Source organism: Sprattus sprattus (genome assembly GCF_963457725.1).
Source record: "Sprattus sprattus genome assembly, chromosome: 19".
NCBI lineage: Eukaryota > Metazoa > Chordata > Actinopteri > Clupeiformes > Clupeidae > Sprattus > Sprattus sprattus.
In genome coordinates, this window is record NC_137917.1 from 27,458,319 (window position 1) to 27,478,714 (window position 20,396).

Below are 20,396 nucleotides of genomic sequence, written 5' to 3' on the forward strand. Positions count from 1 at the left end.
TTCCTGAAATCTCCACTTTGGCCGGAGTTTTTAGAAATGATCGTTTCCCGTGATAAAACCTCCGTTTTTTCTCGTAAATGAAAGGCCAAACCGCATGAAAATATATACGTTTTCCCACCGTATAAACGGGGTCTACGTTCAGTTGAGTTCTGGATTTTAATACGTTTATCAATCTGTAGATTGGGAGAGAAACCCAGACCTCTGACAATAAAAAACAACACAACACCAGGCTTAGGTCTCAATCATGTCTCTCTCCGCTCTGAAGGCCGGAGGACCATCTTTTATAGGGCACAATACTGTAAACATAGTGACAGTCAAGCAGTAATGACGTTACAACAGTCTCAGAGAAAGAGTCTCACAGCTCCCCAACAAATGACAACTCTCAGACTAGAGAGTTAATAGTTGGAGCTCTCCTTTTAGTCATGACAAGGGACGTTTACCCATTACTTTCTCCAGATCCCGAACATCTATACCCCTGACACAGACACAGTCTACTCTTATTAATACCTGATACCACTCTGCTGCATTTGTCGCTTGATAGTGCGCTTGGACACTCGAAAAAGGTTCGCAATATTTTGTATTTTCAGGCCAGAGAGTGCGAAGTGTTCAATTGTGCCAGCCTAAGATCAAACAGAGTACGACCACCTCCAGGATGTATGACCATCACTCAGCCTCATCTGCTACCTGAGGATCGTGAACACATTTTCATCTATGTCTGTGTCAGTCAGGGCCGATACCGTTGATATAATCTCAGCGAAGCCCTCAATATGATTTTAAAAACAATGTGAATTGCAGTTGCCTCCATCTCCTCAGCTACAGCCAACATTTCGACTACTGTAGCATGCAATATTCCATTTATTTAATCCACACCGGGTGCTGCCATCTTGAATTAGTCAAAAGCAGTCAATTCAAGTTGAACCACCAATCAGAGGCTTTAACCCGCCCCCTGACTTGGTGACGGGGGATGACGGATTTATTTTGCTGCAAGCAAGTTACACCGTGGACAATAAGTATGACAATAAGTATGACAATAAGTATGACAATAAGTATGACAAAATGTATGACAAAATGTATGACAAAATGTAAGTATGACAAAATGTTTGACAAAATGTATGACAAAATGTATGACAAAATGTAAGTATAAATAAATATATGTAAGTATAAATAAATATATGTAAGTATAAATAAATAAATGTAGGTATAAATAAATCTAATTATGTATTTATCCAAGTATTTAACCATTCATTTATTTATTTATTTAGTTATTTATTTATTTAGTTTTGGCCCCGATAATCCTCCATAGATTATTAGCTTTAACAAACAGCTTGTGTCTCTTCCTTCGCGGAGTTTCTCGTGCACTCACGTCTACCTGGTATGTGTTTTTTTAATCCTCTTGGCTTTTTTATGGAAGGGGAAAACAGTGATTGAACGCGCTGCACCAGACAGGACGTGAGTGCACGAGAAACTCCGCAAAGGAAGAGATAAACCCATTTAAACGCAGTCAATTTTTGTATCGCGAGATTAACGTTTTTTTTTTATTAACGTTGGCAAACTGTGTGGTAGGCTAACGTTACGGTTTGAGTGAATGGTGAGTGTGATACGGCGAAATGGATGATAAAAAGCTTTGAATGGAATGGAAACGAGAGCACTGCTGCGGTCATATAGGTTTAGTCAGAGTTTTTTATTGATTTTTCTGGTTTTTCTGTTTTTTTTTTTTTCTGTTTGCCGATTTTCTGTCAACGATTCCCGGGACACTGAAACACCGGGGTGCACGAAATTTGGTGGGCATATAGCCCCACTAGATTAGTGTGGAACCATTGATTTTCGTTTTGATCCATTGCACCCCCGTCGGACTGGACCCTTTTAAAGAGGGTGGGGTGATTCAGTTTTCTGTGAATAAGACCACATTTTTTTTGTATGTTGGTCTTAAGAGGCCACGTCAACCATTCCACTTTCACTTATTTCATGTATACCGCCACCTAGTTACAAATGAAAAAGCAAAAATGGAGTGTTGTAAAAAATGTTAATTGAAAGTTGACAAGGTCAGAACTGCACGAAATTGGAGGTGTGGGATCATTATGACACCTTCTGATTGCACGTTAAGTTTCGTGGAATTCTGGAGGGCATGCAATAAATTGATTTATATGGTTATACACCAACTGGCCTGTAAGTGGCGCGTCACAGTTGTCTTCGAATATCCCGAGAACCGTAGGGCCTTGGAGGGCCAAATTGATCTTGTATGTTTGTGTTAAGGAGCCATGTCAACCCATACCATAACCAGTCATTACATGTATAGCGCCACCTAGTTAAAAATTAAAAAGCAAAAATTAGGTGTTTTAATCTCATATATGTCAAAGTGCTCGAAAAATTACCAAATTTGCCAGGGATATCAAGCCTGTAACCGTCCATCTTCGGTAGAGTTGTTGTCCATGGATGGAGCAAAATGGAATTCGGTACACGTCTTCATCATGCTTGGACGCACCAAAAAGTCTATTGATGCCATGGTGGCAGGTCCACAGGAAGTCGGCCATTTTGAGTGGAAGATGCGTTTTGACGGCGTTTGCACACCTCGCATCTGATCGAACTTCTTCGACAGATTTAATGGCAACGCCTTGAAATGTGCTCAGGTTACTCTTCAGCCATGGGTGATAGAAGATTTTCTCATTAGTCGGAAGGTGTGGGCGTGGCAGACCCTCAAACTTTGCCAACTTGCTAGTGCTTGCCACAAAACACAAAGTCACTTATAACAATCGCATATATGTCAAAGTGCTCGAAAAATTACCAAATTTGCCAGGGACATCAAGCCTGTAACCGTCCATCTTCGGTAGAGTTTTTGTCCATGAATGAAGCAAAATGGCTCTATAGCGCCCCCTAGAACATCGCAAAAAACCCTGCGCATTGGAGTTATTTTGGCGTAGCTTGACGGAATTTGGTATGGATTTTTTCATTAGTCGGAAGGTATGGGCGTGGCAGATCCTCAAACTTTGCCAACTTGCCAGTGCTACCACTAAACACAAAGGGCCCTATCTTGCACCCAGCGCAATTGACATTGTCACTGACGCATGTATCATTCCTATCTTGCACCCGGCGCACAGCGGGATTTTCCCTCCAGAGGCGCGCGTCGAAATGAACTTGCGCCGACATGGGCGGGGGCGGAACAGAGAAGGCGTTTCTCTGGCGCAAGTGGTATTTTGCAGTTTCAAAACAACGCCGTGCGCTGTTGACCAGAAAAAAGCTAGTCTAATGTCAGAGGCGCAATGTGTAAAGTCTGTAGCGGGTATTCAGAACGCTATTTTGAAGAAATCATTGTGATATCCATTTCGAATAAGTGTTCTTTTGCGTACGCTATTATACAAGGTTTTTGGAAGAAAAACATCGGTTGTTTGTACTCCTTAGAACAGTTCTAAAGACTGTAATCACTTGTGTTCTCTTCTCTTCCATCTCTTTCACAAATAATGAAATCGTAGTATAGTATTTTTCCCTGCGTTTGTTTAGGCAAACTGCTTTCCTTTCCGATCAAGCGAGTGGTGCGCGCTCCCTCAAGGGGGTGCATCTGCCGCGGAGGGTGCTGAATCGGGTACAACACAGGCGTTCTGGGAGAAGTATGGGTTCCCTGGCGTCCTTGGCGCTATAGACTGCACCCATATTCACATAAATGCCCCCCAGTGTTTTACACAACATTGCCATGAATCATGGATGTGTCAATGACATAAATGAGGATAGATTAGAGGACTTTAGAAGACGTGAGGTTGAACTGCATGTGCCGATGGGTGCAATATTATTACCATGCATACATAACCTAGTGATTCAGTGAGGGTGAACCCAAAACATCGGAAAAGATGTTTTTGTGACTTTTCAAATAAGTTGCCACCAAAAAACGAATGCTAGTAACTTTTAAAATACAAACGAGAAATGAAAAGTGGAAACATTTCTCCAAACAAGCATGGGAAAATATTGCCGTGATTGTTTCTGGTAACACACGTTCTGGTGGCCTCACGGTCTTCCTCCAGGTAATTCCGCCATTATAATAACAAGCCGCTATGGAATATGCGCTCCTCGCTCTTAAAGGGTGTGTGAGATAACGCTCTGATTGGTTTATTGCATATTACGCCCAAACCACACCTATGGCTGAGTAACCTCTGGACCAACCCATTTGACATTTGCGCTGGGCGCAAGTGTGTTTTTTCCGCCGTTATAATAGCAAATGCGCCATAGAGCCGCCCACACAGCTACTTGCGTTTTGCGCTGTCGTACTTGCGTTTCTGATCGTTAAAATAGGGCCCATAGTCTCTTATAACTCTTGCGTACATTGTTTGATCCAAAGAAAATGTCTTAGGGTGGACGCTGGATCCGGCCCGAACGCGTACATATGCCTGACTGATATCACCTATAGCGCCACCTGTTGGTGGTTGGAAACTTCACTTTGTTTCAACACCGTTTTATGTGACCTGTTTTAACAAACTACATTGCAAAAGAAAAATATACCAAAACAATCCACAAAAAAGTAGTATACAAAACATTACATAACCAATTCATCAAAATGTATCACAAATAATTCCTTTAATACATAAAAATGAAAAACAAACACACACCAAACACATAAAAACACACTGACAACCATGACTCATTCTGTGCCATAACCTACTGAACAGTTCGGCGGTCATATTTTTTAACGCTTTGCGTTACGTCTAGTTGGTAACCTAACTTTTATGGTTCATTTCTGAGGCCTGACTGCGATGTTCCCCGCAAACTTGAAAAAAAGAAAATATTAAGCCATGGTTTAACTGCACTATAGGCTGAGTCCTTGTTTTCCTGAAATGTGCACTTTATAATTAGATTTTGTACCGCACTGTTTGGCCATGTTTTTTTTTTTCAATAAAATATTTGCATAAAGCAAGCCAATCCACTTTTCCATGTTGATAAGAGCTTTACAATTAAATTAAAAACGATGGATTTTTTTTAGAATAGATACAAATTTGCGATTAATTTTGAATTAACTATGACATAAATGCGATTAAATATTTTAATCGTTTGTAAAGTGACAAATATCTCCCTGTGTCACCAGATATTGAAAGTAATTGTTTGTCACATAACACTTCATATGACATACCCCTTGCCTATAACATATTCATAGAGTCTAATTTAGGGTTAGGTGTCAAATTGGTATTATTAGTGTGCTTGCCCGAAGGGAAGCACAGTATTGTTATCGTCAAGTTTTCTTTATTAGTGTGCTTGCCCGAAGGGAAGCACAGTATTGTTGTTGTCAAGTTTTCTTTCTTTATTTATTCTCCCCGTTTTTCTTGCAGCTAACTACTCCTCGCCCGTTCGAGGTACAGACACCGTTCAAACACCGAAACGTCCGTCCCGATCCGGTGCAACCTGCTATATCTTTTCGTGGCGGTACTCCTTGCCCGATTGAGCTAGAGACGCCATTCAAACACCAAAACGTCCGGCCCGATCCGGTGCAACCTGCTATGACTTTTCGTGGCGGTACTCCTTGCCACTCCTTTTTTATTCCTCTTTTTCATCACCTTTTTCTCTCATTGACTAACATGGTGGAAGGTTGAGCCATTGTGACGTCACCCACTCTGAGATAGGAGAAGGCGAAGCTCTCTTTAATGCCATAAAAATCATGCTAATCGAAAACCACCATCAAGGTTTATACCTCTTAAATGCCATAAAAATCATGTAAATCGAAAACCACCATTAAGCTTTATATCATGATACAGTAGTAGTAATAGCTAGCGAGTTGTTTACGTTCACAACCCACAGACAGTTCAAAAGGCCCGACAACAGTCACCAAAGAAAACCTAGATATACTATTGATACATTCGTGAATTGAGTGATGATAGCTAGCGAGCTATTTAGCCTTCACCCAGGCTCAGGTTTATTTTGCTAGGTATCTCCGAAATCGACGCAGAGACACAGTGTGAAAGTTTCAGGTACAGTTTATACACCCGCTCTAACAGTGTTAACCAGTATGTGAGTAACGTGGGTTTTATTAAGGCATAGTGTGTGTAATGTGTAGCTATTTCATTCCGTTTGTTAACCTTTACGGCTGTCTGTATACCAGCAGCAGAGCGGAGCATTTTACTCCCATGCCATCTCGGAATGAAATAGCTACACAATACACACGCTACGCTTTAATAAAACTCACATTTTACAAGACACCAACAGAGGCACAACCGACAAGTCTTACCATTGAAGATCTTTGACGTTCGTTCTGAAACTACATACAGCCATCCAGGTTAATCCATGTCGTTGTGGAGAACGAGAGTTGCATCAATCATATTTCATTAAAACCTCACACTTCTTACATTGGACATATCCACCAGCCTAATTAGAATCTGCATTGTCTACTGAGCAGAAATATCTCCATACAGTAGATTTCCCTTCGTTTAGTATCATTTTAAACTTTCCAGATGACTGATTCATTACTGCTGATGTGTTACTTATATATGTTACTTATTAGCAGCTAGCTACCTAGCCACGATGTGTTCCAGTGTGTTTTCAGTTAGTGTTAGCGGCAAGCTAGGTGCTGTAATAGTTGAGTTGAGCTTCAGTTAAGACGCTGCGTACCGTACTTCATCATCACATTCGATTATTTATTACAAACAAATTCGAATTCAGCTGTAGGCATGAGATCTGTATCTTGGAGACTAATTGCATCCACAATTTAAGTACTGCAAGCTAGATAACTATGCAGTTGACACAACACAGGAGGTCCCTGGGCCTGAGAAGGGAAGGGAAGGAGTTTAATGTGGCTATAATATGGAATTTTAAATGTGCCTAAAACTAGACTAAATTGTAATGAGTTTTCGAAAACTAGACTGAAACTAAGAAGGATAACTATGACTAAATGTGACTAAAACTAATATGCATTTTTGTCTTAAGACTGAATCTAAAAATAGCTGCCAAAATGAACACTGAGATAGGGGACCCCTTAATCTGCAATTCATGGTTGCTAGCTCTAATCAGATGTACTACCTAGGCTTATAAGAGAAGACTAACTTTTTATGCCAACGAACACCAATAACTAGAACTAATTTGACAGACTATAAACCAATGTGATACACGTGCTCTCTATCTATACAGTAAAAGTGTTGCTTACGTTTGATACTAGACCTACAGTCTAACTCTAACTGCATTAAGTCTAACATATAGGCCTATCTTACAATAAACTTTAAGTAAAGCTGGCTATGTAACCGCATTCATTCCAATATTGTTGCAGAGATGTTTCCTTTTACCAAGATAGCAATTTCAACAATTCACTTAGCTCACTAAGTCAGTATAACGAAACTCTGAGCTACCCTCATATGTCTAAACGTCAGTGGAGCCAACATATAATGGTTGAGCTTGGTTGCTTGCTAAAATATATTGGAAGAAGGCCCCACTACACTGATTGAGTAGATGTAAATACATGTTAATTCATAGACACTTGTTCTCTCTGTCACAGAGCAAGCACACTCTCGCAGTTCGTTCACGAAACGCATTCTAGTTTATTTATTTATTCTCCCCGTTTTTCTTGCAGCTAACTACTCCTCGCCCGATTGAGATAGAGACGCCATTCAAACACCGAAACGTCCGGCCCGATCCGGTGCAACCTGCTATGACTTTTCGTGGCGGTACTCCTTGCCACTCCTTTTTTATTCCTCTTTTTTCATCACCTTTTTCCCCCATAGACTTGCATGGCAGAGCGCTCTGCCATTATGACATCATAATAGGGTCATTAAACTGGCTTGCAGCTGTGCTTCACTAGCCTGGTGACACCAGCCTACGTATTTCCGCCTGAATTGATTTCAAGCTCATACTCAGTCTGGCCCAACCCCATTGACAATCGTCTCCAGAACTCAAAATTTTGCAGGACCAATCAGCGAACAGTTCAGAGCTGTGACGCAAAACTCGCCTTGGAGGAAAAGACACGAAAAGCTATCGGAAAAGTTGTCTCAACTCTCGAGAACATCAGAAAATTAAAAGGAGAACGAGTATTTTCTTATAAGTTTTATGATTGGAAAGGACGTCGTAGCTCTTCTCCCAACTGGCTTTGGGAAGAGTTTAATCTACCGAATGCTTACTAAACGTTGCTGATTGGTTAAGGGAACTCCAATGATTTTAAACCTCAAGATAAGCACCCGCCGATCTCGGAAACCAAAATGCATTGGGTTGGCCCAGACTGAAAGACGGAATGAAATGGAGTCACAGGCTGGTAATGGCCAGGCTAGTGCTTCACTGACACCTGCGCCAAATTCAAGGAACCTCGTCTCTCAGTCCCTCTCAATTCAACTTTGAAAAAGAATAAGAGTAACTACAGCTTCTAACCTAGCTACCGTATTTCCACTTTGTTAAGGTGAGTTGAATGGCAGCATTTTCAGTGTACTGACTGAAATTTTAATGGAAACTGATAGTGTTAGCCGTAGCAGCTAACGTCTCCCATCCATGGGAGTATCCGCTGGCAGTTTCAGCTAGCCGTAACAGGGGATAATTTTCCTTAATTCAAGTTGTGAAGTAAACCTTTGAAGTAATTCATGAATTTAGTTGTGTGGATATAGTGGGTTAAGGCTTGTATTCCTACTACGGTAACGTTAGCTATCCTAGCTGTGTTAAGCAGCTGTAATATCTGAGTACGGGGCTAAACGTAAGCTACCTAGACCTATACGTTGTAGATATGCAAAAGTAGCTTATACTGAAAGAATAGTTACCTTGTTAGCTCACCAGTTTATTTTGTTGCTAATGTGGTTGGAGAGGACCGATAGCGTGAGTTAACATTAACCCGTGTCCTGGGAGTAATGATTCATGAGAGACCTTGAACCATTAGGTTACCTGAAAAACGTTTGAGGATGTACCTGGACACAGCGTAGCTATTGTAGTGTGCTCAGTTTTCGAAAACTAGACTGAAACAAGAAGGATAACTATGACTAAATGTGACTAAAACTAATATGCATTTTTGTCTTAAGACTGAATCTAAAATAGTTGCCAAAATGAACACTGATAGGGGACCCCTTAATTTGCAATTCATGGTTGCTAGCTGTAATCAGATGTACTAACTAGGCTTATAAGAGAAGACTTTTTATGCCAACGAACACACTAAACCCTTTCACAATAAACAAGCAAACATGAGAGAAAAACAGAGCAAGCACACTCTCGCAGTTCGTTCACGAAACGCATTCTAGTTGTTGTTGTTATTGTGCTTGTTTTTCAAACCAAACAAACAATGAAGAAACCTGAAAAATCGTATATTATAAACCTGCTCTGCCTAAATGATTCTCCCACAGCGAAGGTAACTACCCCTACCATAATAAGCTCCGGAGGCACCCTCATAGCAGGCAACAGCTCTGTCACCTTAACCTGTGACGCTCAGGGCACCATCATCACCAGAGCGTGGACGAAGGATGATGGCCAACCACTGTCTCCTAGCAACAGAACCACCTTCAATGAAGAGAACAGAACTCTGTCCATCAGTCCAGTAGAGGGTGGAGACAATGGGCTGTACACTTGCACTGTCAGCAACCCTGTCAGCTCTGGCCAGGAGACCCACACACTTGTTGTCAATTGTGAGTATTTCTGAACTACTGGCGCTGAGCTGCTGACGGAGTTGATGTGATTAATTTGAATGTAGTGCGTAATACATTAAATTAATGTATTTATTTATTTATTTATGTAAGGTTGTGATACTTGTGATGGAAGGTATTTCACTGCATGTTTCTTGAGTGTAAATTACAGTTGCTTCATTATAGATGGACCTGACAATGTCCTCATTAGTCCACTCGAGGTCGTAACCTCTGGGGATAAAGTGTCTCTGGAGTGCTCTGCTGACTCGGTTCCTCCTGCGAGTTTCACCTGGATGTTCAATGGGAATGAAACAGGAAGCGATTCCCAGCTCATCATTGACAAAGTGGACCACAGCGATGCTGGGAGGTACACCTGCAGAGCCTGGAATAGTGTGACCAGACTAACGGACTCAGCTGAGCAGATACTCCACGTAACAGGTATGTCTGATAAGACAGAGAGGAAACACACAGACAGGGAATTATGATTCTAACTTTCCTAACCAGTTTACCAGCCCATATTGCCACATTGAAAACAGTATGCTGATTAATACCATACCACATTGAAAACAGTATGCTGATTAATACCTTAACACATTGAAAACAGTATGCTGATTAATACCTTAACACATTGAAAACAGTATGCTGATTAATACCATACCACATTGAAAACAGTATGCTGATTAATACCTTAACACATTGAAAACAGTATGCTGATTAATACCTTACCACATCGAAAACAGTATGCTGATTAATACCATACCACATTGAAAACAGTATGCTGATTAATACCATACCACATTGAAAACAGTATGCTGATTAATACCTTACCATATTGAAAAGATAAGTGAGTTTGGTCAAATGTGACTCCGTATGGTGTGTGTGTGTTGTTATCATAACTGTTGATGAAAAGGCCTTCCTGACAGATATACAGTAAAAACAAACAAAAAAGTGAGATTGACATACTGATTACGTATAATAAACATATCAGGAGGAAGACATGAAATGATTCTTCTCTTTTCAGAAGATAAACCTGCTTCTCCCAGTCCACTGTCTGACGGAGCCATAGCGGGGATTGTGATTGGCTCATTTGGAGGGGCAGGTGGGGTTGCAGGTTTAACAGCATATGCTCTAAAGAGGGCTGGGGTATGGTAGTGCTTCATGGAGAGTCTGTGATTATTTAACACAGGGGCATATCTGTGGCATTGCACTATTCACACTCAATCATGACCATTACAGATGGAATACTAATACATTTCTATTTATGAATAAGATGTCATACTTATTATGTTCTGAGATAAGCAAAATATTTCTAACATGGTGATTTAATGTAAATAAATACATATTGAAGTTGATATTAAGGACTTATTCTTTCTTTGTTGTTTAATGGGATATTTTTTATAGTAACATAGTTAATGGTCATTACAAAACGATTCCTTTTTATTGATCTACACGTACCATCCCATTGAGGAACTGTCTTGCAGGTAATTGTGTACAAATGTTTTTCTAATAAAACGGTTTCCAACATTGCACCTTTACACTTTGTTTGGTTTTTATGGGTACCATATTTATTCATAAATGTTCCGCAATCTAAAAACATTGCACCCTGACACCTTGTTTGTTTCATGACCCTGGGATCAAAGTGCACAGGTTTTGACATGTGAAGAGTAGTAAAACACATGGATGTGGTAGTTTCTTTCATAAACAGCAATCACAATACAAATAGCAAAGTTTTGTTTTTGTAGTAAAGCAGTAACAGTCCATATAGCTTTGTCTGGTTTACTTTTTCAGTCCTCTAAGTACAAACTAAACTTACAGAGCTTCCATGGTTTAATCATTTACGTTACCATGGCTACACAGGCCACACCTCCATCAGTGACCCGAACATCAGGCTGAGACTCACCGTGACTCACTGACTGGAAGAATCTGACAGGAAATGCATCAGGAAAATTATTTGAGCAATGTCACATTTAAACACCCATAGATACACTTTATAATACAATTATGTAAACTACTCATATTGTGTTTAGTAAAAAAACACCTATGACCTTGGAATTATGCAGAAAGCAAGTTTGTACAAGGGATTTGAGAAAGGAGGGGGTAGGGTGCTCCTGAGGACCTGACCAACTAGGACATTTTGGAGGAAAACAGACCTGCACCATCCCTTTGAAAACACACTCCCGCATTCCTTTGTTGTACCGCCTCATTGACCTCTCCGTTCTGTTTTGGGGTCATTTTAGGAAGCTAGACAGACATCCATGGTATTTCATTAACAGGTTCTTTAATTTTGTGAATAGTAGTAAAGTAGTGTTACCCAAACACAATCTGAGGGGTAAGTCACCAAGAAAGTAAATTCTTAATTGTAATAATGGCATTTATGTTTGATCAGCCAGCAATTCAACAGCCTGCTAAACAGCCTAAAATGTTCATCATGCGCCCATGCCCAGGGATCTGAATCTTCTTGGAAGTTAGACTCTGTATAAAGGTCTGCACTTCAGACATGTCAAAGTTCCTCCTTAGTTTATAGCAACATCAGTGGAAACCAGCCTATTGTGTCTCTGGCTGGAGGGACTGTATCTGCTGTTGCCTTTCTGCAACACGTGCTTGCCTGTCATTGATTGGCTGAGCTTCAGGCAGTTGGCTCACTGCACCATCCCTTTGTTGTGCCGTCTGAATGACCTCATTGCAACGTCACGTCAGCAACATCTCTCTCTTTACCTGTACCTGTACATTTCCCTTTATTAGAGCATTCCCCCTCTGTGCTAGGATCACTGCAGTGGGGTCAGCCATGACTGCAGTGTCCCCTGCTAACACAGCTAATGTATATATTTCCAAGGGCGTAGGTTTGTTCTCAGCATTGGTAGGGACACTGCTTGGTAGCCCCCCCTCCCCCATATCAAACAATGAAACGTACTTGAGGTTAGGTTAAATACAAAACAGCATTCTGCACTGAAAATAAAAAAATGAATACATGAATAAAAAAACAACGTTCTCCATTCTTTTTGCAAGTATTAAAATTACTTTTTGTTGCCCTTTTTTGGATATCCTTAACATGAGTAGGACCTCACCTGAAGCCCTGATGGTCCAGCTGCTGCTTTCTCAAACTGCAAAACATCTTTTAATGCAATCTGCACCAAAAATTTACAATTCCTTGCAGGACAGACCAGCAGGCCCCGTATAGCGGGCGGCTAAACATGCTATGTTCACGGACTGAGAGTCATAGGAGGTCCTTTGTCCCTGCTGCCATCAAACTCAAACTGTGAAACACTCTATTATGCATCTGCACTGCACACTATGCGGTGGTTTTGCACTATACATCTTACACTATACATAACCGTATTGTATTGTATTGGTATCGTATTGTCTGTTTGTATCGTATTGTCTGTGCGTATTGTCGGTACTTATTGTCACTATGTGAGCTGCCAGATACCTGAATTTACCCACAGGATTAATAAAGTTTATAAAACAATTGGGTTCTATCCCCTAATTTAGCTGTTTCTGATTGGACAGGAGACGTTCCATGGTATAGGTTATTCGTCAACATACCAACAGTTACGGGACTTTTCACAGCTAATAATAAATCACTCCGCGATGAAAAATCCGCGTTGACGATAACCATTAATTCAAAATTCTTAAAATTCCAAACCAAGACGTTGACAATGGAACTCTTTTTTGTTGCAGAAAAACATTGCCGAAATAAACCATTTTTAATCAATAACTTTGTGTTGAAATATTAATTTGTCGACGGTAGAATTGTTTTATAAAAGCAATACAGCCCACATATAATGCATTACATATAATACATATAATGCATTTGTTTGTCCTGAAATATATATTTTTAAAGATTTGATTTTGGGCTTTTTGCCTTTAATCGATAGGACAGTGGATGTTTGGACAGGAAATGAGATGGAGAGAAGGGGTGGGGAGTGGGATCGGGGAATGACCGCTTTCTGAATTCGAACCCATGTCCGTTGAGCAATGTATAAATTAAATATATGATGCATAAATTTGGGCATCCCATTTCATAGCACCTTTTTACTACCTTCAAGTATGACATGTATTCTCAAAATAGCCAGTGTGAATCATAACATTCATGGGTAACATTGTCTAACCCTTTAAAAACCACAATTTAATGCAATCTTTACCAAAACCTAAACTAGCATGGCCCCATTAGCCTATGTGGGCATATTAGCTTTATCCTTCTGGCTTCAACAAGACCAACTGCTGCTATCACACTGGTCGAAAGATTGCAGACACTGGGGATAGATTTAACTCAAGCATAAGTTACATGCTCTTCACAAGTGAATCCTAAAATTTGTACAGTACCATACCCCTTCCGATATTTAATGACACGATGCGCACAGACTGTGCAAGAGCCACCCAACTCTTCAGAGAGGACCAACCTTCCTTAACTGTCACTTCGACTAGTGCCTAACCTGCACTTTTTTTTTATTTTATATTTTAATTTTTATTTTGTATTCCTATGCAAAGCAGTATTTATTGTTACACCAGGGTACTAATGCTCGTAGCTTGACTGTTCTCTCCCTTCTACGTCGCTTTGGATAAAAGCGTCTGCTTAATGACTAAATGTAAATGTAAATGTTTATCATACTTGCTATCTATGCTGCTAGGCAACTACAATTTTAAATTTTCGCTAAAGGGTTTAATGTTATCGTATCAAAACATTCTCGGTTAATATTCACCAAGCACTCAATTTCATTTCTCCTTCCCTTAGCCTGCAGCAGGTCTGAGTCCAACTTTCATGCCCTCGTGACGTGACATATACTGTACTTTGATGTTTGTAACCTGTGGTTTGTGCATCTCCACTGCGGATAAATGTGAAAACACATCTTAACTGAGGGTACCTCTGGGTAATGGGCAATATGTCTCATATTACAGATCTAGACTGATTATGCTCTGTTTCTGTTGAGTGTCATCAGAAGTATCTAGTCAAAATTCCTCACACCTTTCTTCCAGTGTGATCAATGACCTGCTGCATCATTTGCCTGTACTTTAAGCTTGGCTGTCAGCAATGATTTTGTACCTTTTTGATGATTTTGGTCCTCAATTATCACCATTTCCGTACCTGACCGGGTACTTTTCTGGCAACTGTACTTTTGGGTAGCTACCTCTATTTCTAAACACATCTGTCACTCCAACTCACTGGCCTGGCTAATAGAAGTCAGCTGTCATGGAGCTGAAAAACACCCTTCTAAAAACACTAGCTAGCAGACACCTGATCACTTGAATGGGAATTATGTAGATGATCATTGACTGGTGACATTTTTACTCTCAATAGGAAATGGGTCTTCCAAAGTGTCCCCAAGGTAAGAATAAGTTCTCTCTTTGTGTGTGTGTTATTGTGTGTCTGTCAAGGAGAGTGAGGAAGAGAGGGAAACTGATGTTGTATAACCTCCTCTAAATAGCATCCTTGTTTTAAAACCATGTAATCACTGACCAGCTAGAGCACATGTGTCAAACTCAAGGCCCGGGGGCCTGATCAGGCCCGACAAGCCATTTAATCTGGTCCACCACCTCAGAATGTTGCAAAAAGTTCCATTCATTTGAATGAACAACGGTTCATTTGCCTAATTTCCCTTTAGGATTAATAAAGTATCCATCTATTTATCTATCAGAGCTTGTCTGCCGCGGCCACTGGTATGTTGAACGCACCATAAATACTGCAAGTCCCACAATGCACTGCCCCCGCGTTGGTAGCATTCGTTGATTTAGGGAGCTCTTGCCCCACTGTCCGGCCCTCGACTTACACCCATTTTTTTTCGCCCCTCTGTGTTTTTGAGTTTTACATCCCTGAGCTAGAGAAAAGGCCGCTGTTTGACTTATTGATGATTGATTATTTTTTATCCCTGTCTCACACAGCACCTCAACAAAATAATGCTTCCTCGATGAGTCCAAACTACATTCTTTATCACATTATTTTTAATTGATCTTTTTGTCTTATCAGTGTCATGAGTTCCCGTCAGTCTCTTCTTCCTGTTACACCACACCATTTTACCATCAATGTCATTACGACTATTTACACAGAAACTTCCTCATACAGGCCAAAGCTATTTCAGGCAGGGCTAGTAGGCAATATAACTGTAAGTTTAAATGAACATTGCACTGTAGCTGTATAGATGGAAGACAAGATATAGGTGGCTGGTTTGTAAAGTGCAGTTCATTGAGTTTATTTGATACACCTGTGGGGAGTTCACAGAGTAAGATATTACAAAATAATGAATGCACTCAAGTTCATTTCTGACACAACAGGATAACAGCAATATTCAGTTCCATCAATGATGTCACTGAAAGGGAACATTTTGAGCCCCATGTCAGTGGAATCACTCAGTACCCTTGTCCTGTCACTTTATAAGATAAATTATTAATTGTGTTTGAGTAATTCATTATTATCTTGCATGAATAACAATTAATACAGAAGCTTCTTTGTTTCTTATTTACTTGACTTCAGGAACTTGCCTATGCAGATATCAGACACTTGGGCAGAGGGAGGATCTTGCCAGGTCAGGTCAGTGTCAAGTTTTAAAATTGTTTATATATAATTGTTTTTATATATATATATATATATTGTATTTGTAGATGTATTTTTTAACAAGGAGATGTGTGTGTTTATGAGAGTATATGTGTGTATACATTATGTGTATATGAGTGTGTGTGTGTGTGTGTGTGTGTGTGTGTGTGTGTGTGTGTGTGTGTGTGTAGTATGAGTGTATATGAGTGTATACAGTATTTGTGTATTTGAGTGTATGTGTGTATATGAGTGTATATGTGAGTATACAGTATGAGTGTATATTAGTGTATATGTGCCTTTACAGTATATGTGTATATGATTGTATATGTGTGTATATGATTGTATGTGTGTGTATATGAGCGCACCAGTGTTCTAGAGGTCCTCCGAATATGATCATTTGAGCCTTTGATATGATACGCCATTTACAATCTGGCAACACTGAGCACCTTGCCGTCTCCACTAGTTGCATCACTTTCAATAGTACATGACATTCATGTGAAAAATCTGTCAAAACTTCGTCGCGGGCGGAGTCATCTGCATTTCAAAATTATGTCCAAAAACTCCGTCACGGGGGAGGGGCGAGGTCCCGCTACAAGGTGTCCTCTTTTTCTGGTTGAGGTGGAATGGCCTTTAATAGTTTCAAAGACCCAGTCAGATACATCTGGAGCCTATTGGATAAAGAAACAAAAAGTGAGTGGAAGAACTCAATCAAGCATATTCCATTTTGGGGTCTGAAATTATTCTGAAGTTACAAATGAAAACAAACTGATTTCAAAAGTGAAAGGCATTTGTGTACTCAGGAAATGAGTGGGCAGGAAGAGGGGTCGCATAAACATGACCATCCAAGCCTGAAACAGACAGGAAGGAATTGGTTTGAGATTTGTGTTCATGACTTCTTTGTTTTAGATTTCCTTTTCAACTGAATGTCCCTACATGACCCCACACATGGAACATCGACACAAAGACACGTAAACTTCTACTGACCTCTGCTGGACACAAATCTGAATTGCATGTGCTAATCCCAGAGAAGGACGAGAAGAAGACAAATACATCTGAATTGAGACTCTAAAATTGTGAATTAACTGCAGCTTAATTGGCTTGTGAATTGATTGTTACCTGTGCGTGCCCAGTATTCGAGTCGTGTAGCTTGATTACCTTCTGTTACTTTTTGATTATCTCAATGCCAATTGTGCAAATGAAGATGACAGGACAGAGATGTGCAATAACAGTGCACATAAATGTGCAAATGAAGACAACAGATATAATAAGATGACATTTACTTTACTTTTTTGCATATTCTCTTAGTCAACAGCACAATGTAACCTTGGAAAAGAAAATGAGGAAACCAAGCCTTAAGAATTAGACCTGGCTTCCGCTGAGTGTGTTTTTCTAATGTATTCTTTTAAAGACAAATCTGCTTGTCTTTAAGTAAATTCAGCCTATACTGTAGCCCTACAATGACAGTGCACAACACCACGATTTACAAAGCATAGGCTAATACAAAATATTATTACAAGAAATAAAATGGTTTTTTTTTGGTTACAGCACAGATTTTGAACATGACATCCACAGTATTTGTTATGAATCAAGTGTCCACCTTCTGAACTGTCAAAGAGAAGAAAACCTTTAAGTAAATATTTACAGTACAGTAGACTTACGGGTTCCAAATGTAATTATAGGGTGGACCTACAGAGTAGTATAGTCAGGACAGGCCCCAGCACTTAGCGCCCTAGGCAAGCTTCACTCCTGGCGCCCCCTTACCTGTAAATGCTTCATTACATTTGACGTGGAGTCCTTGGTAGTATTTGCACTGCAGGGAGGCATAAGGTGCACTGTTATGTAATTTCCACTTTCAGCCAAAGACATGTTGTGCTCATCATGCTTTCCAAAAGTATAGAAGCATAAATTCCTATTTCTGAACTGTTATGTGGACACAATGAGGATATTTATTTCACGGACATAATTGCCTTTCTTTATAAAAATGTGTTTATTTTCTGTGCATCCAGCCATTTGACCACAAAATGAAAAGCGCAACAGTCAATTCAGTGCACAATTTAATATACGTTGTGTTTCCTGTTTATGAAAATGTATTGAATATTTTGTGGACACAAAACACGTGTTTTTCGTGGACAAATGATTATGGTGGTACATGGTTTCATAACAAACAAATGAATGCCTGTCATAGCGCAGAATGAGTTCTGTGTACGAAATAAGTCTGTAAGCTTGGCTTCCCATATTTTCCTACCACTAAGACTCACGTTTCACCGAATGAACAGAAAACATCATAGTAGGTAGCAACCTTTATCATGCGTCATTGCAGTAAAATGGGTTACTGACAGTTCTTCCTATCCACAAGATGGTGATAAAGGGTCTGTTGAGCGAGACGATTTGGGGTAAGCATCAAGGTGAAGAATGTTCAAAGCATAAGAGGTTATTGATGAGAGCATACTGTGAAGCACAATCATGTTCAACAAGTTTACCCTGACATCCAGATTTTAACTAACAGTAATCATCTGATCAAAACAGTTTTGCACATGTCACAGATTCCTTTGTCTTCATTTAATATGTATGCATGTTCATATACATTTGTATGTAAAGTGTGTGTACATTTGTAGATCTTACTGTACATTTCTCTTTGTGGTAAATTGTCTTTGTGTTTTACCTGTCTTTGTGTATTTAACTTATTTTGCACAACACAACCAAGACACAATTAATTTAGTGTGGAAACCTGCATGGTAAATAACCACATTTCTGATTCTGATGCCAAATCCAGCAGGGTTTTATTTCTGATTCCGATGCCAAATCCAGCAGTGTTTCATAGCTGTTACCCTCGATGTGGACTCTAAGCAATGCTACATCTTCATAACCAGAATCCAGAATAAGCATTGTAGAAAATGAAGCTACAAAATGTTAGCCTACACCTCACCAGACATCCCCAGCACAGCTTCTGCCCAGTGATGTGGCCTCAAAACAATTCCTAAAAAAACGGAATCCTGCTAAAGTATGTGGTGATGTCATAGCCCCACAGTGAGCATACTGTATTTCTTTGCTATGTCTCGGTCCAACAACTGTATCTCTGTGTTACAGGTGCTTACATCATCAGCCAGCCGGACTGCTACTGTGAGTTATCTCTATGAGGTATGTCAATAATGACTAACCATGGAGATCATTTTACCCTTTGACTTTTCTACCCGGCCTAGCATCAAGTACCTCCATGATTATTAGCATACAGGACAGTTCAGACAGGAATTGCTTAAAGTGATTGCAAATACAATCTATGCTTTTTCCTCTGTTGTAAAAATGACTTTCAAGTCAGTTTCTGTACCCTTTAGTGACGATGTGATTTTATGACCCTAGGGAGGCGGGATGTTTTGTGAAGGGAGTTTCAGTAATAAAAAGGATGTCTACCTGTTTGAAACTGAATTGATGGGCATTTGCAACCTGTACATTAAGCAGGTCTCTGAGAGTTGATCACAGTTAGTTCTAAATGGAGTTTTTACTCTTCAAAACCACTGCATTTCTTTTATTAGGTAATGTATGTGTAAAGTTAACAGAGCTTTATTATTCTGTGCTAACATACACAATTTTAGCTTTTTATAAATGCCATGTTTTGCTCAGGTAAAGTTAAAAAGTTTTAAAAAGTGGTACAACATTTTTTTTAAAGATTCTGCTCACATCAGAGCATCACTATAACTCCTACTTTCATGGTTGTTGCTAAATGTGTTTCCATCTTTGTTGCAAACACTTTCTTGATTTTGTCAAAGGATTTGGCTAAAGTGTGGAAATCCTATTGTAAGTATATGGTGTTGTGTAGTATTTGTAGCCACTATGAGAAATTAAATCTGTGACTTAACTGGTCCTTTAGGATTGTGCTCGTGTCAAATGAATGGACCTCTTAATGGAGCAGTAGGAGGGAGTGTGAAGTTCACCCTCACTAACCCACCATCTGAACCACCTAATAGAATCAGCTGGCAGTTTAAAGGAAATAGAGAGGTTACAATCTTCACTTCTCTTGGCAATGAAGAGGAGCCACATGTTGATTATGTTGGCAGAATCTCTGTGGACAAAACCACCACTTCACTGGAGCTCAGGGGCCTGACTCTAGATGACACTGGACTGTACATTGTCACCTTCTCCAGCGGTGGTGTAGAAAGCAAGGGGAACACATCACTCACTGTGTTCGGTACGTACTTTTCATACATCCGCTAAATTAATAGAATCATGTCACGTAAGATGTATTATTATGGCAACGACAGTACAAGCATTCTGATTGGCTAATGGGTAGTCATGCCAGCCGCGTATTGACGTCCTTGCCGGTCTGC